Source organism: Adiantum capillus-veneris, chromosome 10 (assembly GCF_014529385.1).
Source record: "Adiantum capillus-veneris isolate H3 chromosome 10, ASM1452938v2, whole genome shotgun sequence".
Classification (NCBI taxonomy): domain Eukaryota; kingdom Viridiplantae; phylum Streptophyta; class Polypodiopsida; order Polypodiales; family Pteridaceae; genus Adiantum; species Adiantum capillus-veneris.
Genome location: NC_140940.1, coordinates 84,726,079 through 84,741,173, shown reverse-complemented (window position 1 = coordinate 84,741,173; position 15,095 = coordinate 84,726,079).

Below are 15,095 nucleotides of genomic sequence, written 5' to 3'. Positions count from 1 at the left end.
GAAATCCTCTATACTCTATGTTTGCACCCTATGGACCTAGGGCCACAAGGTACCCTCTATGCTAGTAAGAAATCCTCTACGTTCAATATTGAGACCATGTGGCCCCAAGGCCATAGGATATCCTCTATGGTAGTGAGAAAAACCCTCTATGCTCTATGTTCACAAACAATTAAAAAATCTAAACAATAATATAGAGTATCCTACGGCCCTAAGACCATAAGATGTCATCTATTGCACTTATAATTCCATTTGGTATTCTATTTAACTATACATTAAAGTTAAATGAGGCATTTACTTAGATAAACTATCATAATTCTAACTTTGAATTTGTTTCTTAACATAAAACTACAATATAAAAACTCTTAATACAAGTTTGTGCCAAAGAATCTATGTTAAGATGAGGATTTTTTACATCATGTACATGCTTTGAAACTTCAGTCAAAGGTTTTAGAGATGGTGTCTCAAAAAAAGGAGGTGTTTAAAAAAACCATTTGATGTGAATAATACGAATCGTATACATTGATTATGTCAAAATAGTATAAATTATAGACACAAATATTACCACCAACAACTTGATAGTTTCATAAAAATGATGGTCTTCATCGCATGTACAACAAGGTACTAACTAGAAAGAGTATGATATCTCCAAGATTGAGGGTGTTCAAAAAACAGCGTTTTGTAACACTACCAAATGTCAAGAACATTTTGATTGTTTTCATCACTTAATAAAAAGAAAACTTTAACAATAGCAAAGAAGCATCAAACAATGAAACCAAAGAACTTGAATAAGATAAGTCTCCTCACAATAGGATGCATTTCATTAAAAAAATAGTTTAAAGATTTTTCAAGCTATCCCACAACTTTCCATCAAGTTTAAAATTTGAAAAGTACACAATGTCAAATAATTGGTAGATGCTATTTAGAATACTTAACTAGAACACTTAAGGTGGCCTTCTTCTCTTAAGATTTTGAATCCTTTGAGATATATAAGATTGCATTACATAGCGAGTCTCAGGATCTGGATGGAACATTACAAAATTTTTTATTGTATAGTCTCTCTTGTCTTTAGCATACAACCATCCACATAACCATGGAACAATTTCATGTTTTAAAAAAGTTTGAAGCAATTCAATAGGTTGGTTCCAAAACTTTTAAAAAATCATATAAGTTCCTTGCATATTCCACATCACTTTGTATGGACTATCATCAAATATTATAGTGTTTCCCCCATCTAAATAATCAAATAGCTTCCATATGGTCGAAAGATTTTTGTGATAGGCTCTTTTGTAGCCGATCATGAAATTTGAATTTTGGCAGCACCTATTATCCATAATCATCTTGAATTTGTGACTTTGTGTAGGAAAAAAAGTCTTTATTATGTGCTGAGATTTTTGTAAATGATGGCAGCTCCAAATCCAAACCTGAAAAAACTCAAAGCAAAATCTTAAGAAATACTTGCATCTGGACGCATCGCATACACCTCAATGTTATCTTCTACAATGCACATGTACTTGGTCCATGTTGGCCTTAAGTAAAGCTCAAATGTTGCAAGAAGCACACCCACTAAATCCAAGATAAGCGTTTTCTTCTCCTGTTTGAAAGACACTGGTAGATAATGAAACCATTGCTCTTGGTTTGAATGTGATATTTGATGTAATATGAAAGGGAGCTCCTCTATTTTGTGGTAATCTAATAGCAAAACATTTTTTCTTGGAAGCCGTAAAATGATTTTCAAAAAAGGTTAATATAGAGATCTTAAGTGTGTTGAAGACCTTAGGGACATAGGGTGCTAATTTGTGGTTACACTCAGTAAGTCTTATGCAAGAACACATGAAAAACTATGACCCTATGGCCTTAGAGTCATAGGGTGTTGAGACCATAAACTAGAAATCCCCCAAGGTCATAGAGCAAGATTTCACCTTATGACCATGCAGATTGTCCTTGATGGCACAATGAACTCAAATTTCAAAGAAAACAATTATAAAACCTTTAAATAAAAAGAGCATTTGGCACACGAAACTCAAAAGCTACTTATACTATTGAAGGACAAATTAAAAAACTATTAATCATTTACACCTTCATATATCTTGAAACCCTAAGCACTCTAGCAAAGTCTCTGAGTACATAAAGATATTTGTAAATGAAAAAATGTTACAAAACATTGCTCCATCATTTCTTGATATAGGGCTATTTGAGATCATACTAAGTTTTTAGATGCTTTATATAATTCCTAGATTCATGTACTTTGATCAAGGCTCCTTGTATCCCAATTTTTGGGCAAGCATAATTGCTTATGTACCTTTCAAGGCTGATAACGAATTGATATTCTTTAAGACCCTTACTTTCTCTCGATCATGTACTGAAAGTTTCTTGTCTTGACTTCGAGTGGACATTTCACTAGTGCTAGATGTTGCAACTTTCTCATCGTGAAGAGGACGATAAACTTTTGGTAGTTTGCCCGTGGAGTAGGTTTTTCCTAGAAAAAATAGATTTCTCTCCTCCCAGTCTGCAACAACCTTGTGTATACGGCTATAAAGCTCGTCACCTTGAGCTATGGGTGCTTGTACATATAAATGAGACCATGTAATTGTGTGACTGTCATTAACATGATTGAGAGCTTTGATATATGGTAACAACTCCCCAAGGAGGATATTATTCTCCTCATCATCAACATTAAATGATGGTGGAAAAATACGATTCAATGCAGGATTCACCCATCCCTTTAATGGTTCATCATCTACAAGAAGAAATCTTCTTGCATCAAGCCCAAATTTTGATGATGCAATAACCAATGGTTTGAAACGTGCTTCTTCTCCTGGATTATCTAAGTGAGTGATCCTTGATTCTACAGATGGACATTGGCTTTGTCCCCAAATCATAAAGAATGGAAATTTTTCCTTAGCTTCCTTTTCTAAAATCTTGATGATGTCCACAACATGCATGTCATTAGCAGTTGACTATATCCCTATATTGAAATTGCTCAATAGAGCCTTTAAAAACTCAATGCATCGTGGACGAAGAACAATATGCTCATGTCCAAACTTTAAGCTCTTCATTTTCTTGGACTTTTGTTAGCATCTCCTCAGGAACAATCCACACAAGCTCACTATTATAGTCATCATTGGTTGGTTGGTGGATGGAAGGTCCAACTCACCATTCACTTCAATTTCCAAATCCTGGGGTGCTAAAATATTTGTGTTGGATTCTCCTTCAGGCATTGCACATGTTCTGGAACTTGCATTTCCTCCTACTTCCATTTTATTGTCATGCAATCCAATTCCCAAATCTTGGGCTACTAGAATATTTTCATTGGATTATTCTTCTTACCTTGCACATGTTCTGGAACTTTCACTGTCTTCTTCCATTGGATTACTCTTTAAATTTATCTCCAGTCGTTGTAGCGGTTGACCTTCAAAAACTTATAGATTCTTGTCATCTTCTTCACAAACTCTTTGGTTGACATGGAGGTTGATAGAATCTTTCTCAATAGGGTCAATCACATGAGCATCCTCTATACCAACGATCTCAAGTAAAACTTTGTCAGCCGCAATATCTTGTTGAAGGACTGCAAGTTTAAAGAACACCTAATTTTAGATTCCAAAGTATCCACATATTGGTAAATCTTTTTTGTCACTCTCTTAGAAAAAACTAATTGCAAATGGGTGAAAGCATGACTGGGTGGACACCAAAGCTATGTCCGGGACATCACTATTTGGTAAATTAATAACTGTAATATGTTTGACAAAGATACAAGAACCCAAGGTGTGTGATATATCATTGGATAGCTCTTGAAGAGGAGAATCTAAAAAGTTGTTTTGCGCCAAGTTTAGAATTAATTTGCAAAAAATTTACTGTGCACCATGTGTAATAGTGCAGTTATTCAAAACTAGTAATCAACCCATAAAAGTGTACCACCCAGTGATGCTCTCACCCAAATAACAAATTACTAATTGACAACACATCTACAAAAAATTTACTTTTATGCTCCTCATTGTCTAGAGATTCCTAATCTTTATCTAAATACATTAGTTCTTTGTTCATGATGGTGGCATCTAGAAGTATACTTGGAGAAACATTTATTCCTTTAAGCTCTAGAACACAAGTCTCATTCTCTATTGCACTATGTTCTTGCATTGGATGATTTCCTTGATTAAGTTTCTTATGGCCTAGTAAGAAACCATCTATGAGCTAGTAAGAAACCATCTATGCTTTATGTTCGCACCCTATGGCTTGAGGGCCACAAGGTGTGCCTCTTATGCTAGTAAGAAACCATTTATGTTATATGTTGTCACTCTATGGCCCTTGGGCCATAGGGTGTCCTCTGTGCTAGTAACAAATCCTCTATGCTCTATGTTTGCACCCTATGGACCTAGAGCCACATGATACCCTCTATGATAGTAATCAATCCTCTATGCTCTATGTTTTTACCCTATGGACCTAGGGCCACAAGGTAACCTCTATGCTAGTAAGAAATCCTCTATGCTCAATATTGAAACCCTATGGCCCCAAGGCCATAGCCTCATGTCCACTATGGTAGTAAGAAAACCCGTCTACGTTCTATGTTGGCACCCTATGGAGACTTGAGGGCCACAAGGTACCCTTTATAATGCTACTAAGAAACCTTGTATGCTCTAAGTTGGGAGCACCAAATGGCCCCTATTCCACAAGGTTTCCTCTATGCTAGAAAGAAAACCTCTATGCTCTACATTGGCAACCTATAGCCCCCGGTCCATAGGGTGCATAAAATGGCTCCTAGGACACAAGGTGCCCTCTATGCTAGAAAGAAAACCTCTGCGCTCTACATTGGCACCCTATGGACCCAGGGCCATAGAGTGTCCCCCTAAGCATAGTAAGAAACCATTGAAACTCTATATTAGCATCTAAAGACCGTAGGCCACAAGGTGCACTCTATGCTAGTAAGAAACCATCTAAAATGTATGCTGCTAACCTATGGCCCAAAGGCCATAGGGTGTCCAAGGAACCCTTTAGGAGCATTCCCCACAAAGACCACCTTATGGCCCCAAGGTGATTTAGTGGCCTAGGTGCCCTTCTTAAGACGCTTCTATTTTGGGATCATATGGGCCCACAGAAACAAGCTATCCTCTATGCTAGCAAAAAACCCTTAGTGCTCTTTGTTGGAACCGTATGGCTCCAAGGCCATAGGGCGCTCTCTATGCTAGCAAGAAACCCTCCATGTTGTATGTTTGTACCCTATGGAAACAAGGACACAGGGTGTCCTCCATGATAGTAAGAAACCCTCTATGCTGTATGTTTGCACCCCATTTGACTATGTTGACACCCTATGGCCCCAGGGTTGTGGGCTGCTCTCTATGCTAGTAGGAAATCCTATATGCTCTCTGTTGGCACTCTATGGTCCCGAGGGACATGGGGTGAAAAATGTGACCTTTGAGAGTATTCCTTACCATGTTTGCAAAGACCACCTTAGCCTAGTTTCCATCTTAGAGACTCTATATTGGCACCCTATGACCTAGGGCCATAGGGTGCCCATTATCCTATAAAGAGATCCTCTATGTTAGCAATAAACCCTCTATTCTCTATGTTGGCACCCTATGGCCCTAGCGCCGCAAGGTGACCTTCATCCTAGGAAGAGACACTTTATGCCCTACATTGGTACTCTATGGCCCCAGGGTCATAGGGTGCCTTCTATGCTAGTAAGATATATTATATGGTCTAGGTTACTCTATTGCCTAGGTCTAAAAGGTTTTCTCTACGAAGAAACCATGTATACTATATGTTGGCAATGTATGACCCTAGGGCTAGAAGGAAACCCTAGGGCTATAAGGTGTCCTTTATGCTACTATCATATGGCCCAAGGGCCAGATGGTGACCAAGGTGTCTTGTATGAGATAATTCTCTACTACATATACAAAAACCGCTTTATGGCACTATGGCGTCCCAAGGGAAACAAGGTGCTAATAAAAAGCCCTCTATGCTCTATGTTGACACCCTATGGTCCCAAGGCCATATGATGGCCTTTATGCTAGTAAAATTCCCTCTATGCACTATTTTTACGTGTATACTTATAAGAAGCCATTTATGCACTATGTTGGCATCTTATGACCCTAGATCCATAAGATGTCCTCTATGGTAAAAGAGAAAACGTATATGGGCTACGTTGGCATCCTATGGTCCTAGGCCATAGGGTGTCCTCTATGCTAGCAAACCCTCTATGCCTAATGTTGTCACCCTATAACCCGAGTGTCACAAGGTATCCCTTTATGCTCTATATAGGCACCCTATGGCCCCAGGGCCATAGGGTCCCTCTATACTAATAAGAACCTCAATATGATTTATGTTGGCACCCTATGTCCCTAGGGCCACAAGGTGCCCTCAATACTAATATAAAACCCTAATGTTTCATGTTTTCACCCTATGGTGCTAGTACCACAAGGTGTTGTCTATGCTAGAAAGAAACCTTGTGTGCTCTATGTTCACACCCTATGGCCCTAGGGTACCCTATATGCTACTAAGAAACACCATATGCTCTATGTTGGAACCCTGTGGCCCTAGGGCCATAGGGTGCTATCATAAGAAACCATATATTGTCTACGTTTACCATATGGCAAAAAGTACATAGGGTGGCCAAGGTGTCCTTGAAGAGAATTCCCTACTACATACATATAGAATACTTTATGGCCCCAAGACCATTGAGTGACCTAAGTGCCCCTTTTGAGACTTGGCAGGATTACTGCAGATAGAGGAGAGCTGGATGCAGATGAAGCTCAAGAATTTTTTGCTCGTATGGGCATTAAACTCACTCTCACTACAACATATAATCAAGAAGGTAACGGGAAAAGTGAAATAGGACATCCGCCTATTGTTAGATCTTTAGCGAAGGTGTGTGAAGGACATATTGGTGATTGGCCTAAACCCTTGCCATTTGCTTTACGGGTTGATCGCATTACACACAATTTTGTTACAGGATTTATGCTGTTTGATTTGATGCATGGGCAAAAACCCATTATGCCTATAGAGGAGCAGTTACGACTTGGACCATAATGCCATGGGAAGAAGGTATGTCTACTGAAGACTTGCTCGCTCCACGTATTCGCTAGCTTGAGAGGCATCAAGAGGATATTGAATAGGCTAAAAAGAAGCTTAAGGAGGCAAGATTGAAAAGTAAGGCAGCATTTGATGGAAAGCATAGACTACGACCGCATGCTATCAAAGATGGTGAATGGGTACTTATCTATGACAATAGCTTGGAGAACCAATATACTGCTATGCGGAAAATGGTCAAATGATGGTTTGGACAATATGTGGTGCTACATGTTTTTGATAATGCGACATATCAATTATGCAAACTTGATGGCATTATGCTCAAGGTGCCTATTTTGCAGGAAAATGGATCAAACTATTCAAGAAGCAAGAAGGCGAGATTTTTCTTGATGATTCCCATTCAGATCCACCTCTAGAGGATCATGTTATGTATACATCAGATGATATGTATGATGATGATTTTAATGAAGCTGATTAAGTGCAATTGGCATAGACCGGAGGTTGTGCAGGTTCAGAGGGGGTGGATGTCATGCTGCGCCGCTCCCATGACAAGAAAATGAGCAAAGGGATGCCAATCAGGTGTATTTAAATCTTACATGATTATTCAACAGTTATAAGGGCTTGCTAACAAGCCAATGTTTTTGCTAAAAATGTGCCAGATGCGGCTCTAAGGGCCAAAAGATGTCTTGGTAATGCTAAACAGTGAGTATGCTTGAAGTGGTCACATCTGGGATTTTATTAATCCAAGTTGAAGTACTCAAAGAGCTCTACATGCATGTCTTTACGGCTCGTCAATTGGAGCTACGGGTAAGAAGTTATGACAGTTTTAATTAAGTTGAGTTAGTAGCAGATTTGTACTGGATTGAGTACTTGCTGATAAAAGGTCAAAGATGATAGGAATGCATGGGTCCAAAGTGCTCACTTCCAAGAGCATGTCGATTTTTCCAGTTTGTCAATCGGGGTTTTGGTTGGCAAGATATGGCCAGTTTAAGTATCGCCGGGGCCCGATTTCGAACCGGGCTGGTCGCCTTGATCAGCCAAGTTCATCTTGAAATTTTTGAGCTTCAGAGAGATTCTGGGAAATGGAGCCGTCAAAGCAAAATTGGTGGCATCTAAAACCCGTCTTCACTAGCAATGCAGTTTTGAGTGGGCACTATACAGGCTTAATGCAGTGCGGTGCCTGCTATGTATGCCAAATGTGGGCCGATGTGGAAGCATTACCTATAATATATCTAATGCCTAGCCTTGGCAGACACTAATACTTGCATCTTGAAATCTATGATGCCATTGAAATGACCAGAATGGGGAACAAGGTGATATTGCTAGTCGGAAATGTTGGGAATTGGTCGGAATGTCATCCCTTACAATGGCCATGGCCGCCCATTGGAGAAGCTTCGCGGTGCCTTGGCCAAAATGTATGCCTAAATGGTGCCCAAAGGCCGCCCAAAAAAGCCAAAGTTAAAATGGCCGCCAATGGAGAAGCTTCGCAAGCTTGGCCGGCATGTATGCCAAACGTGGTGCCCTTACAAGGGAACGAAGGACCTTTAATAACCCAAATGGCCGCCCGCCCAAGCCAACAACCCAGAGGCCGCCCATTCAATTAAAAGAGGGGCTTTGTGTGTGGAAGGGGAAACCCCATGGCGGGGAGCTGCAGTTGACGAGCGCAAGAACGAGAAGAAGGAGACGTAGCGAGTTGCACGATGCTCGAATGAGCTCGCCCAAGAGATGAGGATTGCTCAACATGGCGGTGTGATGCCTTTCAGCGTTGGTTTGGGCAAATTCCGTGCCGGCCCATCTACCCGCCTGCCACATCATCGAGTGGGTACCCATTAGTGACATCGCTAATGTGTAGGCCCTTTTTTAGAAAGGGGAAAAGCCATGCAACAAATAAAAGGAGAAGGGGGGCTCTCTTGAGAGCACCCTTGTGTGTGTTTTTTCCTCTCCCCTTTTCATTTGAACGCTCTCGAGGAGCAAGCCGGACAAAGCTCTTGAGCTCTAGCCCAAGCTAACCTTCATAAGCTTCATGAGTTGAGCCAAGCTAAGCGAAGGTAATCCTAATCCTCTTGAGCTCTAAGCCTAATCTCGGAATCCAATCCTAATCCTAAGCTCGTTGAGACCAAAAAATGCCAAAGCTTATTAACCTCCTTAAGCCAAGCCAGGCTAAGACGGATTTCATGAAGCTTTCTTAAGTCGTGCCTAATCTCAAACTCTTAACCCAATCCTAATCCTAATCTCATTAGCCAAAAGCTTAAGCTCGGATTACCATAATCTCTAAGCCGTAATCTTTAAGCCGTTCAAACCTGGAATTAAATCTGGTAATCTTAAACTGAATCGGACCACCCAAGGAATTTGAAGTTCAAGGCAGAAGGCAGTCCAAGGTAGGTCATTAGTGATTGTCTTGATTAGCACCTGGATTAACACAGGTTAAACTTTGTAAGGAGTATAATTGTTTCCATTACCATTTGATTAAGTAGGGATACTTTTGTTTGTTTGTCTTTAGCTAAACTGTCTCTTTTAAAGCTTTGTTCCCATTAATTGTGTCTGCTGCAACTCTTTTCCTCGCACCTCTCACAGCCAGGGGCCCTGTGCCTTCTTGGCTCACCTTTCGAATACAAATCCCCTGACAATGGGTTCCCTCTATATATACATCATCTGTGTTAGTATTCTACACACTTTGGGGATTGCATATGATGGTTCCATCTCTCTCCCTCTCTCTCTCTCTCTCTCTCTCTCTCTCTCTCTCTCTCTCTCTCTCTCTCTCTCTCTCTCTCTCTCTCTCGTCTACATGCACTCTCTCCCTCCGAATCAACATGGTATCAGAGCCGACCTTTCAAGGCAGCATTTGATGTGCAAGACATCCAAGGCCGGGCTCGATGTTGTGATGAAACTTCATGACACAACAATCAAATGTGGTGCGCAACGCAAGGCCAAAGATAAGTCATGTTATCTCTCAAATGTTTTCTATATAGTTGTCTTGTAGTCGTATGCAGAAGTGCTATGCTTGTCGTGAGGCTGTAAGGCAGCTACAAGCGTTGTGGGCATGAAGTTGCAAGGGTACAGCCTGTTGTAGTGCAGGCCGGCTTCACAATAACGTTTCTATATTTGTAGCACAGTTAAGTCTGTAGCACAGGTTGCAGCATGTTATTAGATCTATTATAGGTGTAGTCTATGCTTTATGCGGTGTCTAGCAATGTCAAAGACCTGCCTCGCTACGGCTACAACCGTCGGTTCCAGTCGGAAACATATTTTAAGAACATATCACATTATTTTAAGAATCACAAAGCTATTCTAAGCTGGCCTATCTCATCATCCTATTTATAGCATCCAAAACCCAGGCGTAGAACTGCGGAGGCTGTGTGTAGAGGCAGTAGTGCCATTCGCTCTTGCTTGCCACCTTGAAAAATCTCTCAATGGCCCTCCGATTTGTGAGCTATATATCTGTGTGCCTATTATGTTTAGGGTTGTCTCTTGTGGCTGTTGTTGAAGCTGTGACCAATTGCGTAATTTATGCAGGTCTGTGAGGCGAGCAGAAGTCAGACAAGCCTAGCTACCCTTATATTGTGTGAGTTGATTCTAACTTCGCGTTAGGGCAGCCAGTCATGGTCTTTTCAGCCTGCTTTATAAAAGCATTACGTCAAATTGAACTTGACCTCCTATGGGCTATAAAAAAGTGAATTATCATAATAAAGAAGCAAGAACGTCGCACAAAAAGAAGATGACACAAAATATGAGGTATGTAGGCACATCTCTGCAATGACGTACAAAAAGCAAGCTCATAGGTTGGACTGGAATGCCATCAAAGCAACGAGCAGCCGCAAGTCTACGATATTACGTGGTGGTCACGCGAGGCATAGTTTTCAGTTATTTTCCTTGGAAACTAAGCCCTCGCAATGGTAACGCGCGTGTAACTAAGCCGGCATAGTTCTACTATGCCTCAACTCTCCAACTATGCCAAAATAGGCATAGTTGCAAATTTTACCAGAGGTTTGTTTTAATGCCCGCCTTTCCCAGTCGCTTTCCCAAATTCCCTCGATTATTATTATTATTATTATTAGCGCCAGCAATGCCTATTCTCTCACGCGCGCACACACAGTTCTCTCTCTCTCTCTCTCTCTCTCTCTCTCTCTCTCGTGCAAGCTGCCTACTACCTCTTGACGCCGGGCCGCTTGAGTTGGGCCGCTGCAGGCTATCGGCACCATCAATCACGCCGGCTAGCGGCAATTTACAGCAGCATGTTGGCAGCTGATTTTGTGCTGCTTACAGCTACAAAACTGTGTGCGTAAATGAGCAGCAAAATCCCCTCCTCGCACCATGCCCCGCTTTGCCTCCAATATGCGCGCAAGAAAATACATCCCAAGCTCTACCTCTCTCTCTCTCTCTCTCTCTCTCTCTCTCTCTCAAGCATCCAAATTTATTACACGAAGCTCTAGGAGCAGCTCTCCACCCTCAAATTGAATACCAACCATCATGGATCATTTTTCATTTGACCTCAATAGCCTCTCGTCTGAAGTGGAGGACAGCCAGCAAGGGGAGGACTTCTCATGGTCTCAACTCTCCCAAGTTATTGCATCGCAGCCATATCTCTTGTTCGCATCGCAGCCTACTATCCCGATCGCATCACCATTTTCGGCCCCGGTAGCGTGAACCTACACCACCTGTTTGTCGTCACCCTTGGAGCATTTCCTTCCATCCACTCACGGAACCATGCCTATTGGAGCTTGATTTTTTGGTCCTCCTCCATGCTTGCCCAATCCATCACCTTTGCCAATGCCACCCACTACATCGTCAACTGACGACGACATGGCGACACCTTCAACTCACAATGACAACACTAGAAAGACATCCATACCTGGAGATAACATCTTCAAGCAAGACTTGCATACTAAACTGGTAGCTTTGGTACACAAAGCTTTGCCTTCAACTTGATTAGTAAGATCTTCTCTGGAAAGAACAATATACCTCATCTTCCACACTCCTACTTGCATTGTAATAAGGTCCACCACCCACTTGTAGTGCATAGCCAGTGGATCATGTGGGATGCAATCCATCTCTATGTCGCACATTAGAGTACTATTGACATATTAAGTATGATTTGACAAATTGAACCACACCTTTGTACATACCTTTCCACCAATACCAGTCTTTAATCTTAACAGAGGTTGCCCAAACTCCTCTGTGTCCAGCCCATAGACTTTCATGAAACTCTTTGATCACCTACTGCTGAGTTGCTTTATCACAAATAATTTGTTGTGGTACTCCTCCTGGGCGCTTCGGTTGCTTCCATAAATGTCCATCTTTCAGGAAATAGCCATAGGCCTTTTTCCTGATCTTCTTGTAATCTTGGTCACTCCACCCTTATTGTCTAGTGAGAGTACTTAGGTAGCGGCCAATCATAAGCCACTCTCCATCATAAAATTCTTCAAAAAATACTTCAAAAACATGAGCAATGTTTCCACAATTGGCATGTAGATAAGAGGACGTGTAGAACTTCAAGCCAACATCATCACTTGTGGTCAGCATCTCTTCTTCATCTTCAAATCTAGCTCTTGATAACATAACTGTAACATGATTATCTCTACCTGCAATATGACAAAATTCAGGGTTAAGAGACTTAATATAGGCTATCCATCGTAGCATGGCAATGTCCGGAGTAGAGCAGTTTGCAATCACCCCTAGTAGTGGCAAGCAACCTATCTCTACCACAACAGAAGCTCCATATCAGTCCTTAGAGCAGTAGCAATGCCCCAAAGTTCCCTCTTAACATGTAGATAACCTCGTTGATGAGCATTGAGCACCTTGGCTCCGAATCTCACTGCATACCTGTGTCCTTCTGCATCATCTTGACCTACAACCCATCCAATACCTATCGGGCTAGTGTCAATAGTTAAAATAACTGGCATTTCACATTTATAGTCGACTTTCCTCAAGGTCGGTGCCTCCAGAAGCATCTTTTTTATTTTTTAATAGCTTGTGTGTGAACTTCTTCCCAAACAAACCTTTTACCTTTCCGTAGCAATTGATACAACACCTCTACAACATGAGCAAAGTGTGGCACCCAAATACGATAGAACACACACACACCCAAGAATCAACGAAATTCAGTAACCGAAGAACATGTTTACTTTATCTTTTGGATAGCTTAAACTTTTGCTGGACTTGGCCTTCTTCCTTTAGAACTGCACATATGTCCCACAATTAAGACCTCCTTAGCACCAAAAGTTGAATTTTGACCTGAAAGTGTTAAGTTAACTTCTTCAAGCCTCGATAAAATAGCATCACAGTCAGCAATATGTTGAGCAACAAACTATCGACACCCCCTCTGGTCTTTTGTTTCATCTTTTGAGCCTTCTTCACAGCCCTTAATTGGTAGATCCTCAATGAAAGGAATAGTAACATGTGGGATGAAGTCCCTTAATACCTTATTCATGCCGTTCATCATATGAGCTACTGAATTAGTAACACCTTATGGGAGAGTGTACATCCTTACCAAACAAAGAGGAGTACGCATTGTAGTAAGATCCCTGCTCTCCGAAGCTAACTGGAAATGATCATATCCTGAATAAAGATCACCCATGAAGTAAATAGATCTACCTGCAAAGGCCTCAGCAAATTTATCCACAATTGGGCCAGTACCCACATTATGGATTGTTATCTTGTTAACCAGCTGCATATCCTGAATGAACCTTAATGTACCATTTTTCTTCGGAACAGTAAACCATCGGTTAGAATACGGTGCACATGATGGCTCCAAAATTCCCATTTGAATCTTTTCATTAAGCAAATTGATAAGCTTTGGCAAATGAGCTTTAGAAATTGGAATAGGACGTAAGCTCCATGGCAGGTGAGGAACAGGGAAAATAACCATAGATGAAACAACACTAGGATCCACACATCCTATCTCACTCGGCTCAAAACCGAATTTAGCTTTACCATGTTTTTCAAGCATACCTTGAAAACACTTGATCTCCACTTCATTGAGGAAACCATCTTCTCCAACCTTCAGCTACTGCAATGTCTCCTTAGTAAATTTATTCCCTATGTTCTTTGGATTCCTGAGTATAGGCTGTCGAGAAGCCTCCTTGATCATCCCATCACTTACTTCTGGCAGCGGTGTAGCCACTGGTCTCACTTTCTTTGCAACAGTCTTGTATTTTGTATCTACTGGCATGTGCTTCAACTGTTTCACCTGAATCATCCTCAATATGCATAAGTGCTTCATATATACCTAACTCATCATACATGTCCATGGAATGGAACTAAACCACTTCAGTTCCACTTTGTGACCTATTTTGCTTGATCTCCTCAAGCTCTGACATAGTATCTACATAAGATACCTCTTCAAAGATTCCTAAAATCACATCATCTGATTCAAGCACATCACATCCCTGCAATTCACTTTGGATACCTGAAACATACTGTTTTCCCACTTTGGCAATTCATTAAATTTTATGAAAGGTACTGAACCTTTCATAAAATTTTATGAAAGGTACTGAACCTTCAGATGTTAACCCCAAAAACCCCGAAGAGAAAGATCATCTTTGCGAGAACTTCTCCTCACTTGTACCACCATAGTCCCGCTTTATAATGGCACTCAGAGAAAATCCTGTGCAATCCTGTGTTCTCTAAATTCCTTGTGTATCTTTGGCATTGTATGATCACGTAGACTATCCTTATTCCTGGCATGGTTAATACATATAGTCAAGAATTGAACTGCTTTCTTACCATCTTGGATTGGAACCCTGGCATAGGCCGAGCCATCATCCAACACCTTGGTTTCCATTCGCACAGCCGTAATGTAAGGTTGCCCCAAAAGTAATGGATAAGAGGAATGCTCCTGTATAAAGAATTTTTTCTCATCATAGACATCCCCTACAGTTACCTTAACATTGGCACATGCACCATAGAGGTCGCCTGGAAGCATATTGGCAGCTCAAATCTGCCAACCATGGTCCACGTCAATAGGCCATTTCCCCTTTTTGTGCAAGCTTTTAGCCGTCAAATTGATCTCCAATCCATGATCTATGAGTGCTTAGACCGGTTCTTCAATGTTGCGAAGCTTCACAACAGTTTCGGTT